Source organism: Saccostrea cucullata, unplaced genomic scaffold (genome assembly GCF_032062105.1).
Source record: "Saccostrea cucullata isolate Sc308-1 unplaced genomic scaffold, CSIRO_AGI_Scuc_v1 ctg6772, whole genome shotgun sequence".
Taxonomy (NCBI): Eukaryota; Metazoa; Mollusca; class Bivalvia; order Ostreida; family Ostreidae; genus Saccostrea; species Saccostrea cuccullata.
Window position 1 is genome coordinate 1 of NW_026926735.1, and position 27,880 is coordinate 27,880.

General features: G+C 35.2%; 1 long non-coding RNA gene across 1 annotated transcript; it reads left to right on the forward strand.

Moving 5' to 3' along the window:
- The first annotated feature begins 9,639 nt into the window (after window positions 1-9,639).
- On the forward strand, window positions 9,640-10,691 carry LOC134272536 (uncharacterized). The gene is made up of 3 exons (XR_009993222.1): window positions 9,640-9,714; window positions 9,907-10,029; window positions 10,171-10,691. It is a non-coding gene; the product is annotated as an uncharacterized LOC134272536 (long non-coding RNA).
- The last annotated feature ends 17,189 nt before the right edge of the window (window positions 10,692-27,880 follow it).

The following is a 27,880-nucleotide window of genomic DNA, read 5'->3' on the forward strand; positions in this document are numbered from 1 at the left end:
CTTCATCCTTCGTTACACTTACAACACTGTTTGCTACACTTTTAGAAGTATGATTGTGACGTCACAGTATTATTTGTAATGTAAATATATTGTGACGTCATAACAATCGGGTCACATGTCACGTGACGAATGTGATTACGTCATAATCTCTATACTAAATTATTACAATCGAATTTATTTCCGAAACAAGTGCCTGTGCATTCGACACGCCACTCGACTTGACGGAAAAGGCCGAGTGATGTTCCTATTGATACGCATCATCTCGGGTCTTTCCGTCAGGAGTCGGGAATTTCATTGTTTTGACATTCATATCAATAATTACATATTTTTAGCTTTAGGTATAATTTTGAAACAGTTGATTAATAGCCTATTTCTGAGGTATTAGGTAAAACAGGAGACATTGATTATCCTAATTTTTGCTTATATTAATATATTTATTAGATTATATATTTATACCCGCACTTTCTAAATAAAGTTCGGGTATATTGTTGTTACTTATGTCCGTCCGTCCGTCTGTCCGTCTGTCTGTCCGTCCGTCCGTCCGTCTGTCACACTTTTCTTCCCTGAACTCCTTCTACATTTTTCACAGTAGCTTAATCATCTTTTGGGAGATGGTTGGGGGTGTCATGTAGATGTGCAGTAAGGTTTCGGAATTTTGATTTTGCCCCAGGGGATCAAATGGGGGTCGAAAAATGACGTTTTTTATGCTAAAAGCCCCGTCTTCCCTGAACTCCTTCTACATTTTACTCAGCAGCCTAATCATCTTTTGGGAGATGGTTGTTGGTGTTATGTAGATGTGCAGTAAGGTTTCAGAATTTTGAATTTGCCCCGGGGGATCAAATTGGGGTCGAAAAATGACGTTTTTTATGCAAAAAGCCCCGTCTTCCCTGAACTCCTTCTACATTTTACTCAGCAGCCTAATCATCTTTTGAGAGATGGTTGGTGGTGTCATGTAGATGTGCAGTAAGGTTTCGGAATTTTGATTTTGCCCCGGGGGATCAAATGGGGGTCGAAAAATGACGTTTTTTATGCTAAAAGCCCCGTCTTCCCTAAACTCCTCTTACATTGGACTAAGTAGCCTAATCATCTTTTAAGAGATGGTTGGTGGTGTCATGTAGATGTGCAGTAAGGTTTCGGAATTTTGATTTTGCCCCGGGGGATCAAATGGGGGTTGAAAAATGACGTTTTTTATACAAAAAGCCCCTTCTTCCCTGAACTCCTTCTACATTTTACTCAGCCGCCTAATCATCTTTTGGGAGATGGTTGGTGGTGTCATGTAGATGTGCAGTAAGGTTTCGGAATTTTGATTTTGCCCCGGAGGATCAAATGGGGGTCGAAAAATGACGTTTTTTATGCTAAAAGCCCCGTCTTCCCTGAACCCCTTCTTTATTTTACTCAGCAGCCTAATCATCTATTGGGAGATGGTTGTTGGTGTCATGTAGATGTGCAGTAAGGTTTCTGTATTTTGATTTTGCCCCGGGGGGTCAAATGGGGGTAGAAAAATGACGTTTTTTTATGTAAAAAGCACCGTCTTCCCTGAACTCCTCTTACATTTGACTAAGTAGCCTAATCATCTTTTATGAGATGTTTGGTGGTGTCATGTAGATGTGCAGTAAGGTTTCGGAATTTTGAATTTGCCCCGGGGGGTCAAATGAGGGTTGAAAATTGATGTTTTTTATGCAAAAAAGCGCCGTCTTTCCTAAACTCCTCTTACATTTGACTAAGTAGCCTAATCATCTTTTAAGAGATGGTTGGTGGTGTCATGTAGATGTGCAGTAAGAGTTCGGAATTTTGATTTTGCCCCGGGGGGTCAAATGGGGGTCGAAAAATGATGTTTTTTATGCAAAAAGCCCCTTCTTCCCTGAACTCCATCTATATTTTACTCAGCAGCCTAATCATCTTTTAAGAGATGGTTGGTGGTGTCATGTAGATGTGCAGTAAGGTTTCGGAATTTTCATTTTGCCCGGGGAGGGGGGGGGGGTGTCAAATTGGGGTAGATTTTTTTTTTTTTTCTTTAACATATATTTGATATGTTTAATCACCCTGCTTTCAAGAACTTCCCTAATATCTTATGCTGCAATAGCTTTAAACCATGATCATTTAGAAAATGATTGGTTTGTTTTGCGTATGTGTAAAATGGTTTCAAAATTTGAATTTTCATGTGGATGGCAAAAAGGGGCAGGAAAAATATGGCCCCTCCCTAACCCTGGGGGTCATGATTTGTACAAACTTGAATCTACACCTCTTGAGAATATTTCCATATTAATCATGCTCTTGGTGTTCTTGAAAAGAAGAATTTTGAAGATGTGTTTCCTTTTATTCCTAAATACCGTAATTTTCGGGTTATAGGTCGATACTTTTTTTTCTCAGAACCACTGGGGTCGCCCAATATACGAATTCGACCTTTCTAAGGCTCAAGTTTACGAAAAATGCCCCAAAATCAATAAAATTTACGTAAATTTCAGAGCAAATCTGTGCCACTTTTATAACTTTTTTCATTATTTTACGCAGAAAAATTAATGCCTAGGTAAACAATAAAATATTTATTCTATAGCTTTCTTACAAAATGAATTCAGTTAAATATCCGTTGATGACAAAGGAAAAAACTGTGCTTCATCAAGTTAATAATTCCTCAACGTGTTATCCATTGCCATCATGCGGTAGCCATCTTGTGAAGTTAGGAAGTCGCTATCGTTTACTAAAAGTAAAATCGCAACCGTATCAAAATTTAAAATACGGGAAATTTTTCAAGATCACAAGTGTAGTGTTTTACCATTAATTAGTAAATTGATAAATTGAAATAGTATTAATTATTTATTGTAAAAGTCTTATATTTATTTTAATGTAAAATGAGTGAAATAAATTGTTGCCAGTCAATTCCTAAAAATCGTTTTGAAAGTTTACAAGCAATTATGGAAATATACATGTGGATGATAAAAAATTAATTTTATTGATATGGAGTTTTACAAGCAAAGAATTAGTAAATAGTAATAAATGCAGGTTACAGAAATATGATTTAAGACAGAAATATAATTTTAACTGATATTATAAGGTTTATTAAAAGCTTCTTCGTACACAAGAAGTACACTGAATTACCGCTATACAAAGATTGGCTTCTAACGAATTTTAATTGTCTGACAGATAAAAGGATTTACACTGTGTGTACACGCAAAGGTTTCAACACCTGTGTTGGTTTGATACCCGCAGGGCATAATTAGCAATTCCACGTGCCGTTATAGGGTATTAGTGTTACACATCATTGAACAAACAAAGCCATGAAATTCATAATGACTGTCAAATTGTGGATGTACCGGTACTCTCAATTAAATTTATAAATTAAACTTACAGCGTGGTAATATTATTTCAATTCTTTACTGTTGCTTTATACATTCAATGGTCGTTTGCGGGTTTTAGCAAATCCCTGAAGAACAAAAATGAAAATGGCGGACATCGAAGCAATTGTCCTCCACCGGTAAATAACTAACTGAATAAACTATATTAGGAATGTGTCCAAGTTGTTCTGAAATCAGAATTATTATTCTTTGATCTCGGGTATTTCCCGAATTATAGCTTAAAATAAGAAACGTATTTACCTGTTATATTTGCCTCTGGTTTAACAACAGTATGAAACTACGGAGGCATTGAACAGGCAAGTTGGAGAAAAAAAAGTAGTAACACAATTCAAAGAAGATTTAACTACATTTTTTTTTAAAAATTTTATTTAAATGCTGTACTCATTAAAATACCTGTTTGTTTTCTTGATACGTTCATGTCACGGAATTGCCCCGGTAATTTTAGAGGTTTACCTGTTCTGATACGTTGTATCTGCGTAAGAATGTTAAGTAAAACTTTGATCCCTAATTGTGGCCTGACCCTAGCCTTTTAGGTGATGATTTGAAAAACTAGAAATATGTCTATAGTACATGAATGTCCCGCCAGATGTGTATTACTAATGGTACATGAAAATTTGTATTAGTGTATAAAGTTTGATGAAAATATCTTAAACAGTTTTTTCAGAATTGAAACTAAAATATAAATAAATTGGATATAGATAATAAATTCTTATCAAATTATGTATAAGTGCATGCTAAACATAAAAATGTCTTAAATTATTTCTTTAAAACTAAGCAAAATACAAATTAAAGAGGAGGGAGGTCAAGGTCACAGGAATGTGCAAGATGAAGTTTTTGATGCAGCTGAATAGCTCTCACTAATACATATCAGCATATTATGTTTGATAAAAATATCTTGAATGATTTAATGAAACTGAGCTTAACACTTTTTTTTAAGAAAAGAGAGGTCAAAGGAAAGGTTGGGGTCAAAATGTTGTTCTAGTTGAAAAGCTTACATCAGTGTGAATTTACTATTAGCATATGAAGTTTGATAAAAATATAATTAATGGTTTATTTAAAACTTACATAAACACATATTTTAAAAAGTGAGGTCAAGGTCAAAAGAAAATTCAAGGTCAGATTAAGTTAATGCAATAATAGCTCTCATCAGTATGTATTAGCATATGAAGTTTGATAAATATATCTTGAATTGTTTATTCAAAACTGACCTAGTCTAAGACATTAATTTTAGAAAAGTGAGGTCAAGGTCACAGGAAATGTCAAGGTAAAAAAAGAGTGAAGCATTGTAAAGCTTACATCAGTACGTATCATCATGTGAAGTTTCATTACACAATTTGAATCATTATGGTTTCTTTAAAATAAAGCTAAACACTAATTTTAAGAAAAGTTAAGTGAAGGTCAAAGGAAAGTCAAGGTCAAAAAATACTGCTGCAGTTGGATAGTTTACATCAGTATATGCATCAACATATGAACTTTGATAAAAATATCTAGAAAGTTTCTTTGAGCCTGATGGAAAGACAGATGGAAGGGTGGAGGACGGACATGACAAAAACTATACATGTATTCCTAATCATGGTGTGGCATAAAAAACTTGAATCTACATTATATGAAGATGTTTCCATATCAAGATTATACAAGCAAATTCAAAGAATTGTGGTCCTCTGCTTTCTGTGTTTAAGTGAATGAGATGCCATAATTTATGGCAGATTGTGTGTCAAATATGCACCCCTATCATATGTCACTTTATGAAAATTAGGTCAAAGGGGGAAAATCATCCCATGCTCGAAATATTTTATTGCAGGTAAAGTACATGTCAAATATGAAAGTCCCATCTCTTTTCAATCAAAAGTTATATATATATAAATATATAATATAATATTTTTGAAAAGTAGGTTAAACTTCTAGGTCAAGGTCACAGAGTCAAAAGTCATGATATATTTAGAAAAGTCTTTTCACATGTAATATACACGTATAATTTAAATGCCATATCTTTTCTCTTTCAAAATGATTAATTTAAAATGTTATTTTTTGGAAAGTAGGTAAAACTTTAAGGTCAAGGTCTCACTTGGGTTAAAAAATCATAGTACATTTAGAAAGTTTTGTGGTAATGTACATGTGAAATATGAAAGCCCTATCTCTCATTATTCAAAAGTTATGACCAAGGTTTGATTTATTGTGACAGATGCACATACTGTCAAAGATGGCCAGACTGACAGACAAATAAGATTTAATGTTCCCTCCCTTTCCCCCAAAATGGGGGACAATAATGCCCTTGCTGTTCTTGAGAAGAAGATTTATGATGGAAAAAATCCCCTGCATATTTCTTAACGCAAATCAGTATTGTGTTTTTATGTCATTTAATTGTTTGTTTGTTATTAAACACTCTCTCAGGAATTTTTCACTCAAATGGAGACACCACCACTTGAAAAATAATGAGGACAAGTCAGATTTGAGGTCAACATTCATTTTAGGAGTTTTCAACCATTAAGACGTAAAGAGACATGAACTCGATCCTTCCCCTCACCCCTTCCCAGACCCCTGTTTATTCATGACATGTATGCAAACTACTACTTGTTTTTACATTTAAAAAAAAATGTTAATAGCCTATATACAAAATTTTAAATACTTTAATGTGGTCCATCTCTTTGAATGATTTTCATTCCTAATTCTAGGAGGATAGGTTGATGAATAAAATGTCAAGCAATCTTATCATTGATGCACTTTTATTTAATTTAATGCAGTCATATTGTGAACATTTCCAGTTAATATTAGGAGAGTGGGGATGACCTCCAGGGGGTTCAAAACCTTTATACCATTAAATTTACATAACATAATAACACAAAAAGCAAAATTATGTATAGTCAATAGAAAAAGTTTCCTACTATTTAGGAGTCACATGATCATTTGTCATTACTGTTTACAGGGACAGGGAGTGGATTGGGAGGACCCCCCCCCGAATTTGCAGGACTATAATATATACTAAAGCAAATAAAAAAGACTTTGGATGCCCTCCACCCTAGAAAACAGACACCACCATAACTGCTCCTTTTATTTGCTTCACAGGAAATTCTAGTCTGGAAATCCCCCTCCCTCCCAGAAAAAAATTTCTGTGTCTTGTTACTGAATGTAACGTCGATAACGGGCGATAACTCTTCAGAATGTGAAATTCGTCTTATTGCAGCATAGGATGACCTTTGATCCTTTAAACTTTAACCTAACCAGTTGCATTTCAGACTATTTTACCCAAATCTATACCAAAACTTGTACTTACCGACTGCCATAGGTCCCGTCAACTTGAAATATAATCCAATTAAAACACCAAATAATTCCAACTGACATACATGCAATGATGTGTACACAACACTAGTACTGCACGTGCAGTGAGCTATCTAAAAATGATAATGGTAAAACTAGTACTTAAGTTGGGTACGTGACGCAAGCCCAATGTGATGCAGGTCTTCAGATACATTTAAATAGTATAAGAACAAATTTAAAATTATTATTTACAAAAGATGTTTTATCTCAACTTTGCCATCTAGGCCTATTTCCAAAAACAGGAAAATAGGATGTGTTTGTGTGTGTGTGTGTGTTGATGGGAGAGGGGTGGGGGGTTGACTAAATTGATTGGGTATATGGCAGCTTTCAAGGTGTTTTCTGCGTAATCAAATATAAAAAAGTTTGTACATTTGAAAAAATCATCAAAAATGCTTTACACTAATTTGAATACATGTAATATTATTTGTTGTTGATCTATATGAAAAAATAGATTTAAAAAGTTCCAATTATGGGCCAAAAATTTATATCCCCCCTCTATGAAACCTAATTTACATCATTAATTAAATTCTGTTGTTTAATTTTAGACTGGTAATGAATTACGAATATGAAATACCTATAAGATCGAGGCCCATGGGTCACATGGTCACTTGAGAATATTATGCTCAATTTGATGAATACATGGAGGCCCTATTTTGTAAATTATTGAATTATATTGACTTTTTAGCTCACCTGAGCCGAAGGCTCAAGTGAGCTTTTCTGATCACATTTTGTCCGGCGTCCGTCTGTCTGTCTGTCTGTCCGTCTGTCTAGCTGTCCGTCTGTCTGTCTGTCCGTCTGTCTGTAAACTTTTCACATTTTCTACTTCTTCTCAAGAACTGCTGGGCCAATTTCAATCAAACTTGGCACAAAGTATCCTTGGGTGAAGGGGATTCAAGTTTGTTCAAATGAAGGGCCACGCCCTTTTCCAAGGGGAGATAATTATGAATTAGAGAAAAATTAATGGCATTTTTAAAAAATCTTCTTAAGAACCACTGGGCCAGGAAAGATGGAACTCATGTGGAATCATCCTCAGGTAGTGTAGATTCAAGTTTGTTCAAATCATGACACCCGGGGCTAGGGTGGGGCCAAAATGGCCGACCCAAGTTTTACATAGGAATATATAGGAAAAATCTTTTAAAATCTTCTTCTCAAGAACCACTGGGCCAGGAAAGATGAAACTCATGTGGAATCATCCTCAGGTAATGTAGATTCAAGTTTGTTCAAATCATGACCCCCGGGGCTAGGGTGGGGCCAAAATGGCCGACCCAAGTTTTACATAGGAATATATAGGAAAAATCTTTAAAAATCTTCTTCTCAAGAACCAGTGGGCCAGGAAAGATGAAACTCATATGGAATCATCCTCAGGTAATGTAGAAATCATGACACCCGGGGCTAGGGTAGGACCAAAATGGCCGACCCAAGTTTTACATAGGAATATATAGGAAAAATCTTTAAAAATATTCTTCTCAAGAACCACTGGGCCAGGAAAGATGAAACTCATGTGGAATCATCCTCAGGTAGTGTAGATTCAAGTTTGTTCAAATCATGATCCCCGGGGCTAGGGTGGGGCCAAAATGGCCGACCCAAGTTTTACATAGGAATATATAGGAAAAATCTTTAAAAATCTTCTTCTCAAGAACCACTGGGCCAGGAAAGATGGAACTCATGTGGAATCATCCTCAGGTAGTGTAGATTCAAATTTGTTCAAATCATGACCCCCGGGGTAGGGTGGGGCCAAAATGGCCAACCCAAGTTTTACATAGGAATATATAGGAAAAATCTTTAAAAATCTTCTTTTCAACAACCAGTGGACCAGGAAAGACGAAACTCATGTGGAATCATCCTCAGGTAGTGTAGATTCAAGTTTGTTCAAATCATGACCCCCTGACTAGGGTGGGGCCAAAATGGCCGACCCAAGTTTTACATAGGAATATATAGGAAAAATCTTTAAAAATCTTCTTCTTAAGAAGCACTGGGCCAGGAAAGACGAAACTCATGTGGAATCATCCTCAGGTAGTGTAGATTCAAATTTGTTCAAATCATGACCCCGGAGCTAGGGTGGGGCCAAAATGGCCGACCCATATTTTACATAGGGATATATAGGGAAATCTTTTAAAATCTTCTTTTCAAGTACTTCAAAGCTATGACTAGTGATATTTATATGGAATCATCCTCAGGTAGTGTAGATTCTAGTTTGTTCAAATGATGAATGCCTGGGGGGGGTGTTAAATTCAAGCCCGATGTGCTCAGGTGAGCGCTGTGGCCCCTGGGCCTCTTGTTCCTTCAGTTGGTAAAGTCCAATTTAAAAGAGTGTGCATTTAGAGGCAAACACCTTAGTGCGGGTATTACTGTCTCATGACAGCATCTAGTTATTATTTATTAGAATATATTTTTGTATTGGTATCTTTTATCATCTTGAAATGGCTTCTGTCTGCGTAACGCTAGTCTCGCAATGTTGTTTGCCCCTTAGAAAATGTTTTCGTAAAGCGTTTTTGTCACATTAGCGTTAAGTTTGTTGATCGGGTATGCAACACAGGACTCAACTTCATGTTTCTGTACTACAGTTTACTAAATTAAAGGACGTCCACTCATGGTCAATAAGACAAGAAATATTGCGTTTGTATATACATGTATATATTTCATGTCAAATGATACGAACAGTATTCGAACAGTATTCAAGATCAAAAGTCCATAAAACAATACAAAATAGGAGCAGAGCAAACACGGACTTCCAAAACATCAGAGGTGGGATCAGGTTTAAAAAAAACTATGTTTTAACAAATTTCGCTGATATTCAAAAATTTAGATGTATAAAAATTATTTATTAAATTTATTTATAGCAACCACTTCTACTACAACAACTACTACTACCACCACTACTACCACAACAACAGCGCCACCTACAACTGTGGTAGTCAGCAGTGATCACTGCCGTGACAAAATCAACGACTGTGACGAGTACGGCGATGACGTGTGCACAGCTTACGCTTCCTGGGCAAAAATAAATTGCAGAAGACATTGCAAATTCTGCCAACGTGAGTCCTAAGTTTGTACAAAATTACGTCAGAAATGAGAACGGATTGGCTTTTTTATAAACTAATTTACTGCAACATTCAAAAATAAGATGTAGCCATATATTTAAAGCTTGATGTTTTAAATGTGTTCATTTGCAGTAATTTTATTCTCTTAGCAAACGAAAAAAAAATGAGGGAGATTTTTTTTCCCTTTTTGTTTGCAGCTTGTAGCGACAAGTTGTCAGATTGTGCAAGCTATGGACGAAGTGCTTGCAGGGGACGTTACGAAAGCTGGGCCAAGATAAACTGTCAGCTGTACTGCAACCTGTGCGAGTCAAGGACTAAACGTAAATACTCTAACTGGTCCTATACACCTCGATTGTGTTTAATTTACAATTATTTGTAGGAAGCCTTTAGAAAGTAATTTTATCTACATGACGTAAATTGTGTCATTTGTCAGTAAAATATTTTTTTGTTTAAATTTTTAGGTTCTGTTCTGCACGTTCAAGCACCAGAGAAAGGTGAATTTAATGATGATCGTTTAGAATCAGATTTGATAAACATGAAAGACAATAATGAAATACTTTTGGTTCCCAGTAAAAATCCTTACAGTACCGAAATAAGACTAACGGAACCAGTAACCCAAAATTCGGTTCCGTCCAAAGTTCATCTCGTTCCCGAGATTGTTAACAAGAATTCTGTTGGTGAGGTTCCAAACGAGGGTGGAGGAGTGCCGCTCCGTCCAGTAGAGGAGTATTCGGAGGGTCGTTTACCCTCGGGAGGGAACAGTCTGGATATAAACGAAAATATCCCGCCGGAAAAATTGAACTCCAAGGAAGAAAGTGTGATCGATGAAGTTCAAAAACTAGAAAATATGGTGGAGGATAGCGCCAAAATGTGAAAACTCATAACTTATGAATCTCTTGTTTTGGAAAAATTAAAAGATATTTTGTAAATTTTGTAAAATGGGTATCAATTCAGATCCAAATTATAGTAGTAAATTTTGTCAGCCTGCTATCAATTTTAATTCTTTCGCATGGTCTTGAGATTAAAATTGTTTTCTAAATAATAAATTCAAATTTACATTTTAGTTAAAGCAAAACATGTTTAGGTAAGCCACTGTTTATCAATAATCAAAGTAAAAAAAAAAACAAAACAGATATTCTGTGTCCCCCGCTTAAGGAAAAATGAACAAGCGCGGATCGGGGGAGAGGGGTTGGGCTTTAAGAGGGGTTGGTGGAACCATATGGAGTTATGGTATAAAACTTCATCGCGAAAGAATCTTGAGATATCCTTCAGAAATGAAAGTTTTACACACACATGGATTAACGGCCTTAACCTTTGACTTTATGACATCAGACTAATATAAAGGGGTCTTCATAGGCCGTAAGGAGTTGTGTAAAATTCCGTTGCAAAAGCTGATAAGTTTCTCGAGATATCGCACGGGCACGAGTGGTACAGACTGACAGAAATACAGCTAGACGAACAGATGGACGGACGGACAGACATGGCGAAATTAATATCTCCAACTTTCAGTGAAATCTGGGGACAAAAAACTATAACAGAAACCAAAAGATACCGACATGGGAAGATTTGTATGAAGCAATTTACCAATTCCCTCTATCACCCATATACTAGCAACATTGAAATACTATGTTCAAACCAAAATGTAAAAAAAAGTGCATACATATATTTATATACTTGTATACCAGAAACTTAAAAAATTAAAATATTCATATAATACATGCTGAAAGAACCCCGCAAACTCTTGCTTTTGTTGTTGACTGAGTAAGTTGTTTATTATGTTGATGTTTTATATATAGGAGGAGGTTGCATTCCCCTTTTAAACCTGTTTCTACGAACCTAACGATATGGTGTTGTCAATTAATATTCATTATGTGAAGTCTGCAGGTTAAAAGATTATTTAGCCTATTTATCAAATAACGTGTTGACAGAAAGACACTATTTAAAGGGACATTTTCATTACAATCCTTGGTCTCAGTATACTGCATACATTACAAATGAGCAGTGTTGAATATTTTCATTAAAGCTGTAAAGATGTTTTCTTGATAAACAATGTGACAACCCAAAAATTAAGCATCTCCCATTTTAACTGTTAAAGTAAAAATACTTTAATTCACTATTGAATATTTTTATGGGTTTTAGATTGTAATATTTTTCTCCAAAATATAATATGATTTTTTAAAAATCAAACTGAATTATATATATTGCTTGTATATTCACTTATCTTGCATTGCCACTCTGCAGAGTTCTGATTGAATTCAATTAACATATTTTCATATTAATGTTTGAAATCTAAAAATAAGTAATAGAGTAAAGTTTCATGGTAAATCAATATGGTTGGCTGTATGCCTGTTTGTTGGTTATCCCAAACAATTGACCATGTGATTAGACATACAAAAAATAAATACATGTATAACTAGAGTCAAAGTGATAATAGACATGCAAGTCATTGGCAACACTATGTTAACAGTCCCGAATAGCAAAAGGTTTTGAAAGAGGGGAGGGGGAACCTCCCCCGAAAAAAATAAAATATCAACATAATATAAAAGCATCATCTTTTTCCCAGTCAATGGATGACCATAACCTTACTGAGAACATCTCATTTCCTGACGTTGGCCATGAAAAGTGAATACTAGTACTGTAGAGAAACCACAAAAAATACAACAAAATCAATCTTGCTGAACACATTTTCTTTATACTCTTAAATGTTGATAGATGATATATATTAACGCTGAAAAATTGTATTGCTATGTTTGATGTTAGTTGGAATTGGCCTAAAACTAGTACCATTACAGCAAAATGTTCAATAAAATACAAGATCGGTTCTTTAATTAAGACAAAGAGGAGTCAACGTAAACACCATGCTGTAGGATAATGATAAATAATGTTCTGTTTCTTTACGTACAAATGCCAGGTAAGATAATAAGAGGTTCGTGGGACACATCATTCACCTGAGAACATGGGCTACGTAAAAACAAGTCAGCTGCATGCGTATTGGAAAATTAATTTGGAGGGGGGGATTTTATACTACTACAGAATGCCACCGTATCAATATAGTTATAGCTTATATGTTTTAAACTTGAATCCCCTTTACCAAGGATATTTTGTGGCAAGTTCGGGTGAAATTGACCCAGTGGTTCCTGAGAAGAAGAAGAAATTGTGGAAAGTTTACGACGTCGACGACGACAGACAACGGACAAATGATCAGAAAAGCTCACGTGAGCTAAAATGTGTTTGTAAAACACTGATGTTTCCGTATGGCTGCATGCTCACGGCTAAGGTTTAAGATTCTCAAATGCAAATCACACTACAAAGGCATGGTCAAGAGATAAAAAATGCTGGTACCAAAAGAGAGGTTTTGTCACAATTTAGGACTACACCTGCGAAATATGAAAGTAACAATTCACAAGTAATGGTTAATATGATATCTTTCATTCCCTGGTCAAACGGTCAAAAACTGGTACCAATGTTAAGGTCTTGTCACAGGAAGTACTTTTTGAAATCTGAAAGCCCTAGCAACGTTTTGCTCAAGGTTAAAGATTTTCAAAAGTTGGTCGAACTCCGAGTTGAAGGTCAAAACTATTGGTACCCAGGCCCCGGGATCATAAAGCATCTTAGGCTTACGTCAAAATCTTAACGTTTAAGTCGAGATCAAATTTAAATATTTAGGGTCTTCCGTCTCCAACGGAAGACCCTTCTATTATTCTATTGTTTCTTTTTCACTTTTATTATTAAGGTCTTCCGTCTTCAGCGGAAGACCTTCTTGTTATTCGTTTGTTTCTTTTCCACTGTTTTTAAGGTCTTCCGTCTTCAGCGGAAGACCTTCTTGTTATTCTTAGGTTTTTTTTTTCACTTTTATTAAGGTCTTCCGTCTTCACGGAAGACCTTATAGTGATTCTGCTGTTTCTTATTATTAAGGTCTTCCGTCTTCACGGAAGACCTTATAGTGATTCTATTGTTTCTTATTAAGGTCTTCCGTCTTCACGGAAGACCTTATAGTTATTGCTCTGTTTCTTATTATTATTATTATTATTATTATTATTTTTCTGACACGATTTCTCGACAACTACTTGATAGAATTTGATGAAATTTTCAGGAAAGATGTGTTGTAAGATACTCTTGAAAGTTCCAAGACAGTTTTTGGAAATTCCTCTCTGGTGCCAAGTTTTGGACCATTTTCCTGATTTTTAAACGACATTTTGTCTACGATTAAACTCGAAAACGGTAAAAGATATCAATGTGAAACTTTCAGAGTTTATAGATGATGATCAATTCTTTCCAGGACGCGACCTTTCGTTCGTCGTCAGTACTTCCTGTCGCTACCGGAAGCCAATTTAAAAAGTTCAAATTTTCAACTTTCTTTGTTTTTCAATATTTTTTATTTATTTTTGGAATGGTAATAGAGACCCTTTTATTGATGCTTTCTATATAATTTGTTTGAAAATTGATGCGTCTAAACTCGAGATATTAACTTTCAAAAACCTGAAGCGGGACCAAAATGGCGGCTGTCTCTGTCAACTCCACCATTTCGCGAGTAGGGGCTTATGGAGGCAGCTGAGTTTGGTCAAACCATTCTGACATAAGGATACATGAAATGTTAAAAACTACTTGGACTCTCACGTAGTAGTGCGTTGCAATTCAGAGTCAATAATAAAACTTAATTTCCGTTTCACTGCTTTAGTGTAACTGGGCTAGATACGATATGTAATGTGTACAATGTGTTAAATATACTTTCCTAACGTCGAAATAAAATAAAGGCGATAAGAACGTTTTATTTATTTAATTTCATTGAAGCTATTGCACCTATTTAATAGATCAGTTTAAAGAAAATGCGCGAATATTTACTCGTGGCGTTTGGCGCGAAATTATGATTAGTAGCCCGCCTTTTATGATTCTTAGACACGTGTGTTGTTGCAAAAGTATACACAAGTATATTTGAAGCAGTATTCCCAATAGTGTAACGGTTTGCGCGTTCGGAATAAAAAAACAGTGCATTCATGTTGGCGACCTGGGTTCAATCCTCCTTAATTGTGACCAAAATTTTGAATCACTTTTCAGCTCAATTTTACGTGTTTTTTTCTTCCTGAATCGGACGGAAGACCTCTCGTTGCTTGCAACGAGTTCGTATCTAGTTATTATTATTAAGGTCTTCCGTTTCCAACGGAAGACCTTATTGTTTTCGTTCGGTTTCTTTTTCCCTATTATTAAGGTCTTCCGTCTTCAGCGGAAGACCTTCTTGTTATTCTTAGGTTTCTTTTTCACTTTTATTAAGGTCTTCCGTCTTCAGCGGAAGACCTTCTTGTTATTCTTAGGTTTCTTTTTCACTTTTATTATTATGTCGCCCCGAACGAAGTCGGGGACGACATATTGATATTGTACGCATGTTTTTTTTATCCAGGCTGTTTCTCGGAGATGGCTGGGACAATCTTCCTGAAACTTTCCTCAAAGGACGATCACTGGTTGTAGTTGTGCAGTGAGGTCGTTCAGTTCCAATATGTCTACCGTTGCCATGGAAACCTGTAAAAAGCGACAAATTTTGTCCGAGAGTGTTCTCTCTGGTCCCTTAAACGTTCGTCATGAAACTTTTCTTATTTTAAGGATTAGTATCTGTAGTTCTGCAACTCGTATTTAAAATTTTCATATAATCGATTATTGCCATGGAAACCAGGTGAAAGTAAAAATTCTTTAATTTCGATTTTCTCAATAACTACTCAGGCAATCGTTTTGAAACTTTCAATGTTTATTCCTTGCAATGTGTCAAAGTGATTTCTACTTTCAAAATAATTGTAATGAGTCGCTCACAGTTGCCATAGAAACGAAACAGAAAAAAAGATTCAGATGTACACATGTGTTCTCCAAGGTCTAGGTCAAAGGGTCAAAGTTCGTCGTATCCAATAAAAGTTCTTTTCACAAGGATTACATATTTGAAATACGAAAGCCCTAGTACTTACCGTTCAAACGTTATGGCTATTTACTATGTTCAAGACGACCCCCCCCCTTTTTTTTTGAAGCACACAGCCAAGTAGAATACACAGATATAACATATACAACTTACAAGTAACTTTTTAAAATCTTCATTCATAAAATTCAGTTCCCGTCATGTGATATTTTGCCATCATTCATTCTCCTTCTGTTTTGTCTCTTGAATTTATAAATATTTTATTTTATCTATATAAAAAAAAATAACGATTGTCAGCTGCATTTATTATCATTTCGCGTTTTCTTGTATATCTATCACTTGTATATTATTCATTTCATTAGATAGTGCAAGTATAAATTAAAAAATTGGTACGTCATTTCCATAGTTTTTATTCATTCATAAATTCTTTGATCCGCTCCTGATGGTTCGCAAAGCCTTGATCACCACTGTATACAAAACATTCATCTCGCCGAAAATGTTCATGATTCCGCTAAACTGAGAAAGTTCACACATGATTTATCATCTCATAACACACATCAGCTCTCTGCAATGCAGAAATGCTCGAATTGAAGGGGAAAATTCAGGAGTTATTGATGAGAAAAATTCAGGAGTTATTATGTCGCCCCGAACGAAGTCGGGGACGACATATTGATATTGTACGCATGTTTTTTTTATCCAGGCTGTTTCTCGGAGATGGCTGGGACAATCTTCCTGAAACTTTCCTCAAAGGACGATCACTGGTTGTAGTTGTGCAGTGAGGTCGTTCAGTTCCAATATGTCTACCGTTGCCATGGAAACCTGTAAAAAGCGACAAATTTTGTCCGAGAGTGTTCTCTCTGGTCCCTTAAACGTTCGTCATGAAACTTTTCTTATTTTAAGGATTAGTATCTGTAGTTCTGCAACTCGTATTTAAAATTTTCATATAATCGATTATTGCCATGGAAACCAGGTGAAAGTAAAAATTCTTTAATTTCGATTTTCTCAATAACTACTCAGGCAATCGTTTTGAAACTTTCAATGTTTATTCCTTGCAATGTGTCAAAGTGATTTCTACTTTCAAAATAATTGTAATGAGTCGCTCACAGTTGCCATAGAAACGAAACAGAAAAAAAGATTCAGATGTACACATGTGTTCTCCAAGGTCTAGGTCAAAGGGTCAAAGTTCGTCGTATCCAATAAAAGTTCTTTTCACAAGGATTACATATTTGAAATACGAAAGCCCTAGTACTTACCGTTCAAACGTTATGGCTATTTACTATGTTCAAGACGACCCCCCCCCCTTTTTTTTTGAAGCACACAGCCAAGTAGAATACACAGATATAACATATACAACTTACAAGTAACTTTTTAAAATCTTCATTCATAAAATTCAGTTCCCGTCATGTGATATTTTGCCATCATTCATTCTCCTTCTGTTTTGTCTCTTGAATTTATAAATATTTTATTTTATCTATATAAAAAAAAATAACGATTGTCAGCTGCATTTATTATCATTTCGCGTTTTCTTGTATATCTATCACTTGTATATTATTCATTTCATTAGATAGTGCAAGTATAAATTAAAAAATTGGTACGTCATTTCCATAGTTTTTATTCATTCATAAATTCTTTGATCCGCTCCTGATGGTTCGCAAAGCCTTGATCACCACTGTATACAAAACATTCATCTCGCCGAAAATGTTCATGATTCCGCTAAACTGAGAAAGTTCACACATGATTTATCATCTCATAACACACATCAGCTCTCTGCAATGCAGAAATGCTCGAATTGAAGGGGAAAATTCAGGAGTTATTGATGAGAAAAATTCAGGAGTTATTATGTCGCCCCGAACGAAGTCGGGGACGACATATTGATATTGTACGCATGTTTTTTTTATCCAGGCTGTTTCTCGGAGATGGCTGGGACAATCTTCCTGAAACTTTCCTCAAAGGACGATCACTGGTTGTAGTTGTGCAGTGAGGTCGTTCAGTTCCAATATGTCTACCGTTGCCATGGAAACCTGTAAAAAGCGACAAATTTTGTCCGAGAGTGTTCTCTCTGGTCCCTTAAACGTTCGTCATGAAACTTTTCTTATTTTAAGGATTAGTATCTGTAGTTCTGCAACTCGTATTTAAAATTTTCATATAATCGATTATTGCCATGGAAACCAGGTGAAAGTAAAAATTCTTTAATTTCGATTTTCTCAATAACTACTCAGGCAATCGTTTTGAAACTTTCAATGTTTATTCCTTGCAATGTGTCAAAGTGATTTCTACTTTCAAAATAATTGTAATGAGTCGCTCACAGTTGCCATAGAAACGAAACAGAAAAAAAGATTCAGATGTACACATGTGTTCTCCAAGGTCTAGGTCAAAGGGTCAAAGTTCGTCGTATCCAATAAAAGTTCTTTTCACAAGGATTACATATTTGAAATACGAAAGCCCTAGTACTTACCGTTCAAACGTTATGGCTATTTACTATGTTCAAGACGACCCCCCCCCCCTTTTTTTTGAAGCACACAGCCAAGTAGAATACACAGATATAACATATACAACTTACAAGTAACTTTTTAAAATCTTCATTCATAAAATTCAGTTCCCGTCATGTGATATTTTGCCATCATTCATTCTCCTTCTGTTTTGTCTCTTGAATTTATAAATATTTTATTTTATCTATATAAAAAAAAAATAACGATTGTCAGCTGCATTTATTATCATTTCGCGTTTTCTTGTATATCTATCACTTGTATATTATTCATTTCATTAGATAGTGCAAGTATAAATTAAAAAATTGGTACGTCATTTCCATAGTTTTTATTCATTCATAAATTCTTTGATCCGCTCCTGATGGTTCGCAAAGCCTTGATCACCACTGTATACAAAACATTCATCTCGCCGAAAATGTTCATGATTCCGCTAAACTGAGAAAGTTCACACATGATTTATCATCTCATAACACACATCAGCTCTCTGCAATGCAGAAATGCTCGAATTGAAGGGGAAAATTCAGGAGTTATTGATGAGAAAAATTCAGGAGTTATTATGTCGCCCCGAACGAAGTCGGGGACGACATATTGATATTGTACGCATGTTTTTTTTATCCAGGCTGTTTCTCGGAGATGGCTGGGACAATCTTCCTGAAACTTTCCTCAAAGGACGATCACTGGTTGTAGTTGTGCAGTGAGGTCGTTCAGTTCCAATATGTCTACCGTTGCCATGGAAACCTGTAAAAAGCGACAAATTTTGTCCGAGAGTGTTCTCTCTGGTCCCTTAAACGTTCGTCATGAAACTTTTCTTATTTTAAGGATTAGTATCTGTAGTTCTGCAACTCGTATTTAAAATTTTCATATAATCGATTATTGCCATGGAAACCAGGTGAAAGTAAAAATTCTTTAATTTCGATTTTCTCAATAACTACTCAGGCAATCGTTTTGAAACTTTCAATGTTTATTCCTTGCAATGTGTCAAAGTGATTTCTACTTTCAAAATAATTGTAATGAGTCGCTCACAGTTGCCATAGAAACGAAACAGAAAAAAAGATTCAGATGTACACATGTGTTCTCCAAGGTCTAGGTCAAAGGGTCAAAGTTCGTCGTATCCAATAAAAGTTCTTTTCACAAGGATTACATATTTGAAATACGAAAGCCCTAGTACTTACCGTTCAAACGTTATGGCTATTTACTATGTTCAAGACGACCCCCCCCCTTTTTTTTTGAAGCACACAGCCAAGTAGAATACACAGATATAACATATACAACTTACAAGTAACTTTTTAAAATCTTCATTCATAAAATTCAGTTCCCGTCATGTGATATTTTGCCATCATTCATTCTCCTTCTGTTTTGTCTCTTGAATTTATAAATATTTTATTTTATCTATATAAAAAAAAAATAACGATTGTCAGCTGCATTTATTATCATTTCGCGTTTTCTTGTATATCTATCACTTGTATATTATTCATTTCATTAGATAGTGCAAGTATAAATTAAAAAATTGGTACGTCATTTCCATAGTTTTTATTCATTCATAAATTCTTTGATCCGCTCCTGATGGTTCGCAAAGCCTTGATCACCACTGTATACAAAACATTCATCTCGCCGAAAATGTTCATGATTCCGCTAAACTGAGAAAGTTCACACATGATTTATCATCTCATAACACACATCAGCTCTCTGCAATGCAGAAATGCTCGAATTGAAGGGGAAAATTCAGGAGTTATTGATGAGAAAAATTCAGGAGTTATTATGTCGCCCCGAACGAAGTCGGGGACGACATATTGATATTGTACGCATGTTTTTTTTATCCAGGCTGTTTCTCGGAGATGGCTGGGACAATCTTCCTGAAACTTTCCTCAAAGGACGATCACTGGTTGTAGTTGTGCAGTGAGGTCGTTCAGTTCCAATATGTCTACCGTTGCCATGGAAACCTGTAAAAAGCGACAAATTTTGTCCGAGAGTGTTCTCTCTGGTCCCTTAAACGTTCGTCATGAAACTTTTCTTATTTTAAGGATTAGTATCTGTAGTTCTGCAACTCGTATTTAAAATTTTCATATAATCGATTATTGCCATGGAAACCAGGTGAAAGTAAAAATTCTTTAATTTCGATTTTCTCAATAACTACTCAGGCAATCGTTTTGAAACTTTCAATGTTTATTCCTTGCAATGTGTCAAAGTGATTTCTACTTTCAAAATAATTGTAATGAGTCGCTCACAGTTGCCATAGAAACGAAACAGAAAAAAAGATTCAGATGTACACATGTGTTCTCCAAGGTCTAGGTCAAAGGGTCAAAGTTCGTCGTATCCAATAAAAGTTCTTTTCACAAGGATTACATATTTGAAATACGAAAGCCCTAGTACTTACCGTTCAAACGTTATGGCTATTTACTATGTTCAAGACGACCCCCCCCCCCTTTTTTTTTGAAGCACACAGCCAAGTAGAATACACAGATATAACATATACAACTTACAAGTAACTTTTTAAAATCTTCATTCATAAAATTCAGTTCCCGTCATGTGATATTTTGCCATCATTCATTCTCCTTCTGTTTTGTCTCTTGAATTTATAAATATTTTATTTTATCTATATAAAAAAAAAATAACGATTGTCAGCTGCATTTATTATCATTTCGCGTTTTCTTGTATATCTATCACTTGTATATTATTCATTTCATTAGATAGTGCAAGTATAAATTAAAAAATTGGTACGTCATTTCCATAGTTTTTATTCATTCATAAATTCTTTGATCCGCTCCTGATGGTTCGCAAAGCCTTGATCACCACTGTATACAAAACATTCATCTCGCCGAAAATGTTCATGATTCCGCTAAACTGAGAAAGTTCACACATGATTTATCATCTCATAACACACATCAGCTCTCTGCAATGCAGAAATGCTCGAATTGAAGGGGAAAATTCAGGAGTTATTGATGAGAAAAATTCAGGAGTTATTATGTCGCCCCGAACGAAGTCGGGGACGACATATTGATATTGTACGCATGTTTTTTTTATCCAGGCTGTTTCTCGGAGATGGCTGGGACAATCTTCCTGAAACTTTCCTCAAAGGACGATCACTGGTTGTAGTTGTGCAGTGAGGTCGTTCAGTTCCAGTATGTCTACCGTTGCCATGGAAACCTGTAAAAAGCGACAAATTTTGTCCGAGAGTGTTCTCTCTGGTCCCTTAAACGTTCGTCATGAAACTTTTCTTATTTTAAGGATTAGTATCTGTAGTTCTGCAACTCGTATTTAAAATTTTCATATAATCGATTATTGCCATGGAAACCAGGTGAAAGTAAAAATTCTTTAATTTCGATTTTCTCAATAACTACTCAGGCAATCGTTTTGAAACTTTCAATGTTTATTCCTTGCAATGTGTCAAAGTGATTTCTACTTTCAAAATAATTGTAATGAGTCGCTCACAGTTGCCATAGAAACGAAACAGAAAAAAAGATTCAGATGTACACATGTGTTCTCCAAGGTCTAGGTCAAAGGGTCAAAGTTCGTCGTATCCAATAAAAGTTCTTTTCACAAGGATTACATATTTGAAATACGAAAGCCCTAGTACTTACCGTTCAAACGTTATGGCTATTTACTATGTTCAAGACGACCCCCCCCCCTTTTTTTTTGAAGCACACAGCCAAGTAGAATACACAGATATAACATATACAACTTACAAGTAACTTTTTAAAATCTTCATTCATAAAATTCAGTTCCCGTCATGTGATATTTTGCCATCATTCATTCTCCTTCTGTTTTGTCTCTTGAATTTATAAATATTTTATTTTATCTATATAAAAAAAAAATAACGATTGTCAGCTGCATTTATTATCATTTCGCGTTTTCTTGTATATCTATCACTTGTATATTATTCATTTCATTAGATAGTGCAAGTATAAATTAAAAAATTGGTACGTCATTTCCATAGTTTTTATTCATTCATAAATTCTTTGATCCGCTCCTGATGGTTCGCAAAGCCTTGATCACCACTGTATACAAAACATTCATCTCGCCGAAAATGTTCATGATTCCGCTAAACTGAGAAAGTTCACACATGATTTATCATCTCATAACACACATCAGCTCTCTGCAATGCAGAAATGCTCGAATTGAAGGGGAAAATTCAGGAGTTATTGATGAGAAAAATTCAGGAGTTATTATGTCGCCCCGAACGAAGTCGGGGACGACATATTGATATTGTACGCATGTTTTTTTTATCCAGGCTGTTTCTCGGAGATGGCTGGGACAATCTTCCTGAAACTTTCCTCAAAGGACGATCACTGGTTGTAGTTGTGCAGTGAGGTCGTTCAGTTCCAATATGTCTACCGTTGCCATGGAAACCTGTAAAAAGCGACAAATTTTGTCCGAGAGTGTTCTCTCTGGTCCCTTAAACGTTCGTCATGAAACTTTTCTTATTTTAAGGATTAGTATCTGTAGTTCTGCAACTCGTATTTAAAATTTTCATATAATCGATTATTGCCATGGAAACCAGGTGAAAGTAAAAATTCTTTAATTTCGATTTTCTCAATAACTACTCAGGCAATCGTTTTGAAACTTTCAATGTTTATTCCTTGCAATGTGTCAAAGTGATTTCTACTTTCAAAATAATTGTAATGAGTCGCTCACAGTTGCCATAGAAACGAAACAGAAAAAAAGATTCAGATGTACACATGTGTTCTCCAAGGTCTAGGTCAAAGGGTCAAAGTTCGTCGTATCCAATAAAAGTTCTTTTCACAAGGATTACATATTTGAAATACGAAAGCCCTAGTACTTACCGTTCAAACGTTATGGCTATTTACTATGTTCAAGACGACCCCCCCCCCTTTTTTTTTTGAAGCACACAGCCAAGTAGAATACACAGATATAACATATACAACTTACAAGTAACTTTTTAAAATCTTCATTCATAAAATTCAGTTCCCGTCATGTGATATTTTGCCATCATTCATTCTCCTTCTGTTTTGTCTCTTGAATTTATAAATATTTTATTTTATCTATATAAAAAAAAATAACGATTGTCAGCTGCATTTATTATCATTTCGCGTTTTCTTGTATATCTATCACTTGTATATTATTCATTTCATTAGATAGTGCAAGTATAAATTAAAAAATTGGTACGTCATTTCCATAGTTTTTATTCATTCATAAATTCTTTGATCCGCTCCTGATGGTTCGCAAAGCCTTGATCACCACTGTATACAAAACATTCATCTCGCCGAAAATGTTCATGATTCCGCTAAACTGAGAAAGTTCACACATGATTTATCATCTCATAACACACATCAGCTCTCTGCAATGCAGAAATGCTCGAATTGAAGGGGAAAATTCAGGAGTTATTGATGAGAAAAATTCAGGAGTTATTATGTCGCCCCGAACGAAGTCGGGGACGACATATTGATATTGTACGCATGTTTTTTTTATCCAGGCTGTTTCTCGGAGATGGCTGGGACAATCTTCCTGAAACTTTCCTCAAAGGACGATCACTGGTTGTAGTTGTGCAGTGAGGTCGTTCAGTTCCAATATGTCTACCGTTGCCATGGAAACCTGTAAAAAGCGACAAATTTTGTCCGAGAGTGTTCTCTCTGGTCCCTTAAACGTTCGTCATGAAACTTTTCTTATTTTAAGGATTAGTATCTGTAGTTCTGCAACTCGTATTTAAAATTTTCATATAATCGATTATTGCCATGGAAACCAGGTGAAAGTAAAAATTCTTTAATTTCGATTTTCTCAATAACTACTCAGGCAATCGTTTTGAAACTTTCAATGTTTATTCCTTGCAATGTGTCAAAGTGATTTCTACTTTCAAAATAATTGTAATGAGTCGCTCACAGTTGCCATAGAAACGAAACAGAAAAAAAGATTCAGATGTACACATGTGTTCTCCAAGGTCTAGGTCAAAGGGTCAAAGTTCGTCGTATCCAATAAAAGTTCTTTTCACAAGGATTACATATTTGAAATACGAAAGCCCTAGTACTTACCGTTCAAACGTTATGGCTATTTACTATGTTCAAGACGACCCCCCCCCCCCTTTTTTTTTGAAGCACACAGCCAAGTAGAATACACAGATATAACATATACAACTTACAAGTAACTTTTTAAAATCTTCATTCATAAAATTCAGTTCCCGTCATGTGATATTTTGCCATCATTCATTCTCCTTCTGTTTTGTCTCTTGAATTTATAATATTTTATTTTATCTATATAAAAAAAAATAACGATTGTCAGCTGCATTTATTATCATTTCGCGTTTTCTTGTATATCTATCACTTGTATATTATTCATTTCATTAGATAGTGCAAGTATAAATTAAAAAATTGGTACGTCATTTCCATAGTTTTTATTCATTCATAAATTCTTTGATCCGCTCCTGATGGTTCGCAAAGCCTTGATCACCACTGTATACAAAACATTCATCTCGCCGAAAATGTTCATGATTCCGCTAAACTGAGAAAGTTCACACATGATTTATCATCTCATAACACACATCAGCTCTCTGCAATGCAGAAATGCTCGAATTGAAGGGGAAAATTCAGGAGTTATTGATGAGAAAAATTCAGGAGTTATTATGTCGCCCCGAACGAAGTCGGGGACGACATATTGATATTGTACGCATGTTTTTTTTATCCAGGCTGTTTCTCGGAGATGGCTGGGACAATCTTCCTGAAACTTTCCTCAAAGGACGATCACTGGTTGTAGTTGTGCAGTGAGGTCGTTCAGTTCCAATATGTCTACCGTTGCCATGGAAACCTGTAAAAAGCGACAAATTTTGTCCGAGAGTGTTCTCTCTGGTCCCTTAAACGTTCGTCATGAAACTTTTCTTATTTTAAGGATTAGTATCTGTAGTTCTGCAACTCGTATTTAAAATTTTCATATAATCGATTATTGCCATGGAAACCAGGTGAAAGTAAAAATTCTTTAATTTCGATTTTCTCAATAACTACTCAGGCAATCGTTTTGAAACTTTCAATGTTTATTCCTTGCAATGTGTCAAAGTGATTTCTACTTTCAAAATAATTGTAATGAGTCGCTCACAGTTGCCATAGAAACGAAACAGAAAAAAAGATTCAGATGTACACATGTGTTCTCCAAGGTCTAGGTCAAAGGGTCAAAGTTCGTCGTATCCAATAAAAGTTCTTTTCACAAGGATTACATATTTGAAATACGAAAGCCCTAGTACTTACCGTTCAAACGTTATGGCTATTTACTATGTTCAAGACGACCCCCCCCCCTTTTTTTTTTGAAGCACACAGCCAAGTAGAATACACAGATATAACATATACAACTTACAAGTAACTTTTTAAAATCTTCATTCATAAAATTCAGTTCCCGTCATGTGATATTTTGCCATCATTCATTCTCCTTCTGTTTTGTCTCTTGAATTTATAAATATTTTATTTTATCTATATAAAAAAAAAATAACGATTGTCAGCTGCATTTATTATCATTTCGCGTTTTCTTGTATATCTATCACTTGTATATTATTCATTTCATTAGATAGTGCAAGTATAAATTAAAAAATTGGTACGTCATTTCCATAGTTTTTATTCATTCATAAATTCTTTGATCCGCTCCTGATGGTTCGCAAAGCCTTGATCACCACTGTATACAAAACATTCATCTCGCCGAAAATGTTCATGATTCCGCTAAACTGAGAAAGTTCACACATGATTTATCATCTCATAACACACATCAGCTCTCTGCAATGCAGAAATGCTCGAATTGAAGGGGAAAATTCAGGAGTTATTGATGAGAAAAATTCAGGAGTTATTATGTCGCCCCGAACGAAGTCGGGGACGACATATTGATATTGTACGCATGTTTTTTTTATCCAGGCTGTTTCTCGGAGATGGCTGGGACAATCTTCCTGAAACTTTCCTCAAAGGACGATCACTGGTTGTAGTTGTGCAGTGAGGTCGTTCAGTTCCAATATGTCTACCGTTGCCATGGAAACCTGTAAAAAGCGACAAATTTTGTCCGAGAGTGTTCTCTCTGGTCCCTTAAACGTTCGTCATGAAACTTTTCTTATTTTAAGGATTAGTATCTGTAGTTCTGCAACTCGTATTTAAAATTTTCATATAATCGATTATTGCCATGGAAACCAGGTGAAAGTAAAAATTCTTTAATTTCGATTTTCTCAATAACTACTCAGGCAATCGTTTTGAAACTTTCAATGTTTATTCCTTGCAATGTGTCAAAGTGATTTCTACTTTCAAAATAATTGTAATGAGTCGCTCACAGTTGCCATAGAAACGAAACAGAAAAAAAGATTCAGATGTACACATGTGTTCTCCAAGGTCTAGGTCAAAGGGTCAAAGTTCGTCGTATCCAATAAAAGTTCTTTTCACAAGGATTACATATTTGAAATACGAAAGCCCTAGTACTTACCGTTCAAACGTTATGGCTATTTACTATGTTCAAGACGACCCCCCCCTTTTTTTGAAGCACACAGCCAAGTAGAATACACAGATATAACATATACAACTTACAAGTAACTTTTTAAAATCTTCATTCATAAAATTCAGTTCCCGTCATGTGATATTTTGCCATCATTCATTCTCCTTCTGTTTTGTCTCTTGAATTTATAAATATTTTATTTTATCTATATAAAAAAAAATAACGATTGTCAGCTGCATTTATTATCATTTCGCGTTTTCTTGTATATCTATCACTTGTATATTATTCATTTCATTAGATAGTGCAAGTATAAATTAAAAAATTGGTACGTCATTTCCATAGTTTTTATTCATTCATAAATTCTTTGATCCGCTCCTGATGGTTCGCAAAGCCTTGATCACCACTGTATACAAAACATTCATCTCGCCGAAAATGTTCATGATTCCGCTAAACTGAGAAAGTTCACACATGATTTATCATCTCATAACACACATCAGCTCTCTGCAATGCAGAAATGCTCGAATTGAAGGGGAAAATTCAGGAGTTATTGATGAGAAAAATTCAGGAGTTATTATGTCGCCCGAACGAAGTCGGGGACGACATATTGATATTGTACGCATGTTTTTTTTATCCAGGCTGTTTCTCGGAGATGGCTGGGACAATCTTCCTGAAACTTTCCTCAAAGGACGATCACTGGTTGTAGTTGTGCAGTGAGGTCGTTCAGTTCCAATATGTCTACCGTTGCCATGGAAACCTGTAAAAAGCGACAAATTTTGTCCGAGAGTGTTCTCTCTGGTCCCTTAAACGTTCGTCATGAAACTTTTCTTATTTTAAGGATTAGTATCTGTAGTTCTGCAACTCGTATTTAAAATTTTCATATAATCGATTATTGCCATGGAAACCAGGTGAAAGTAAAAATTCTTTAATTAAAGTGATTTCTACTTTCAAAATAATTGTAATGAGTCGCTCACAGTTGCCATAGAAACGAAACAGAAAAAAAGATTCAGATGTACACATGTGTTCTCCAAGGTCTAGGTCAAAGGGTCAAAGTTCGTCGTATCCAATAAAAGTTCTTTTCACAAGGATTACATATTTGAAATACGAAAGCCCTAGTACTTACCGTTCAAACGTTATGGCTATTTACTATGTTCAAGACGACCCCCCCCCCCTTTTTTTTGAAGCACACAGCCAAGTAGGATACACAGATATAACATATACAACTTACAAGTAACTTTTTAAAATCTTCATTCATAAAATTCAGTTCCCGTCATGTGATATTTTGCCATCATTCATTCTCCTTCTGTTTTGTCTCTTGAATTTATAAATATTTTATTTTATCTATATAAAAAAAAATAACGATTGTCAGCTGCATTTATTATCATTTCGCGT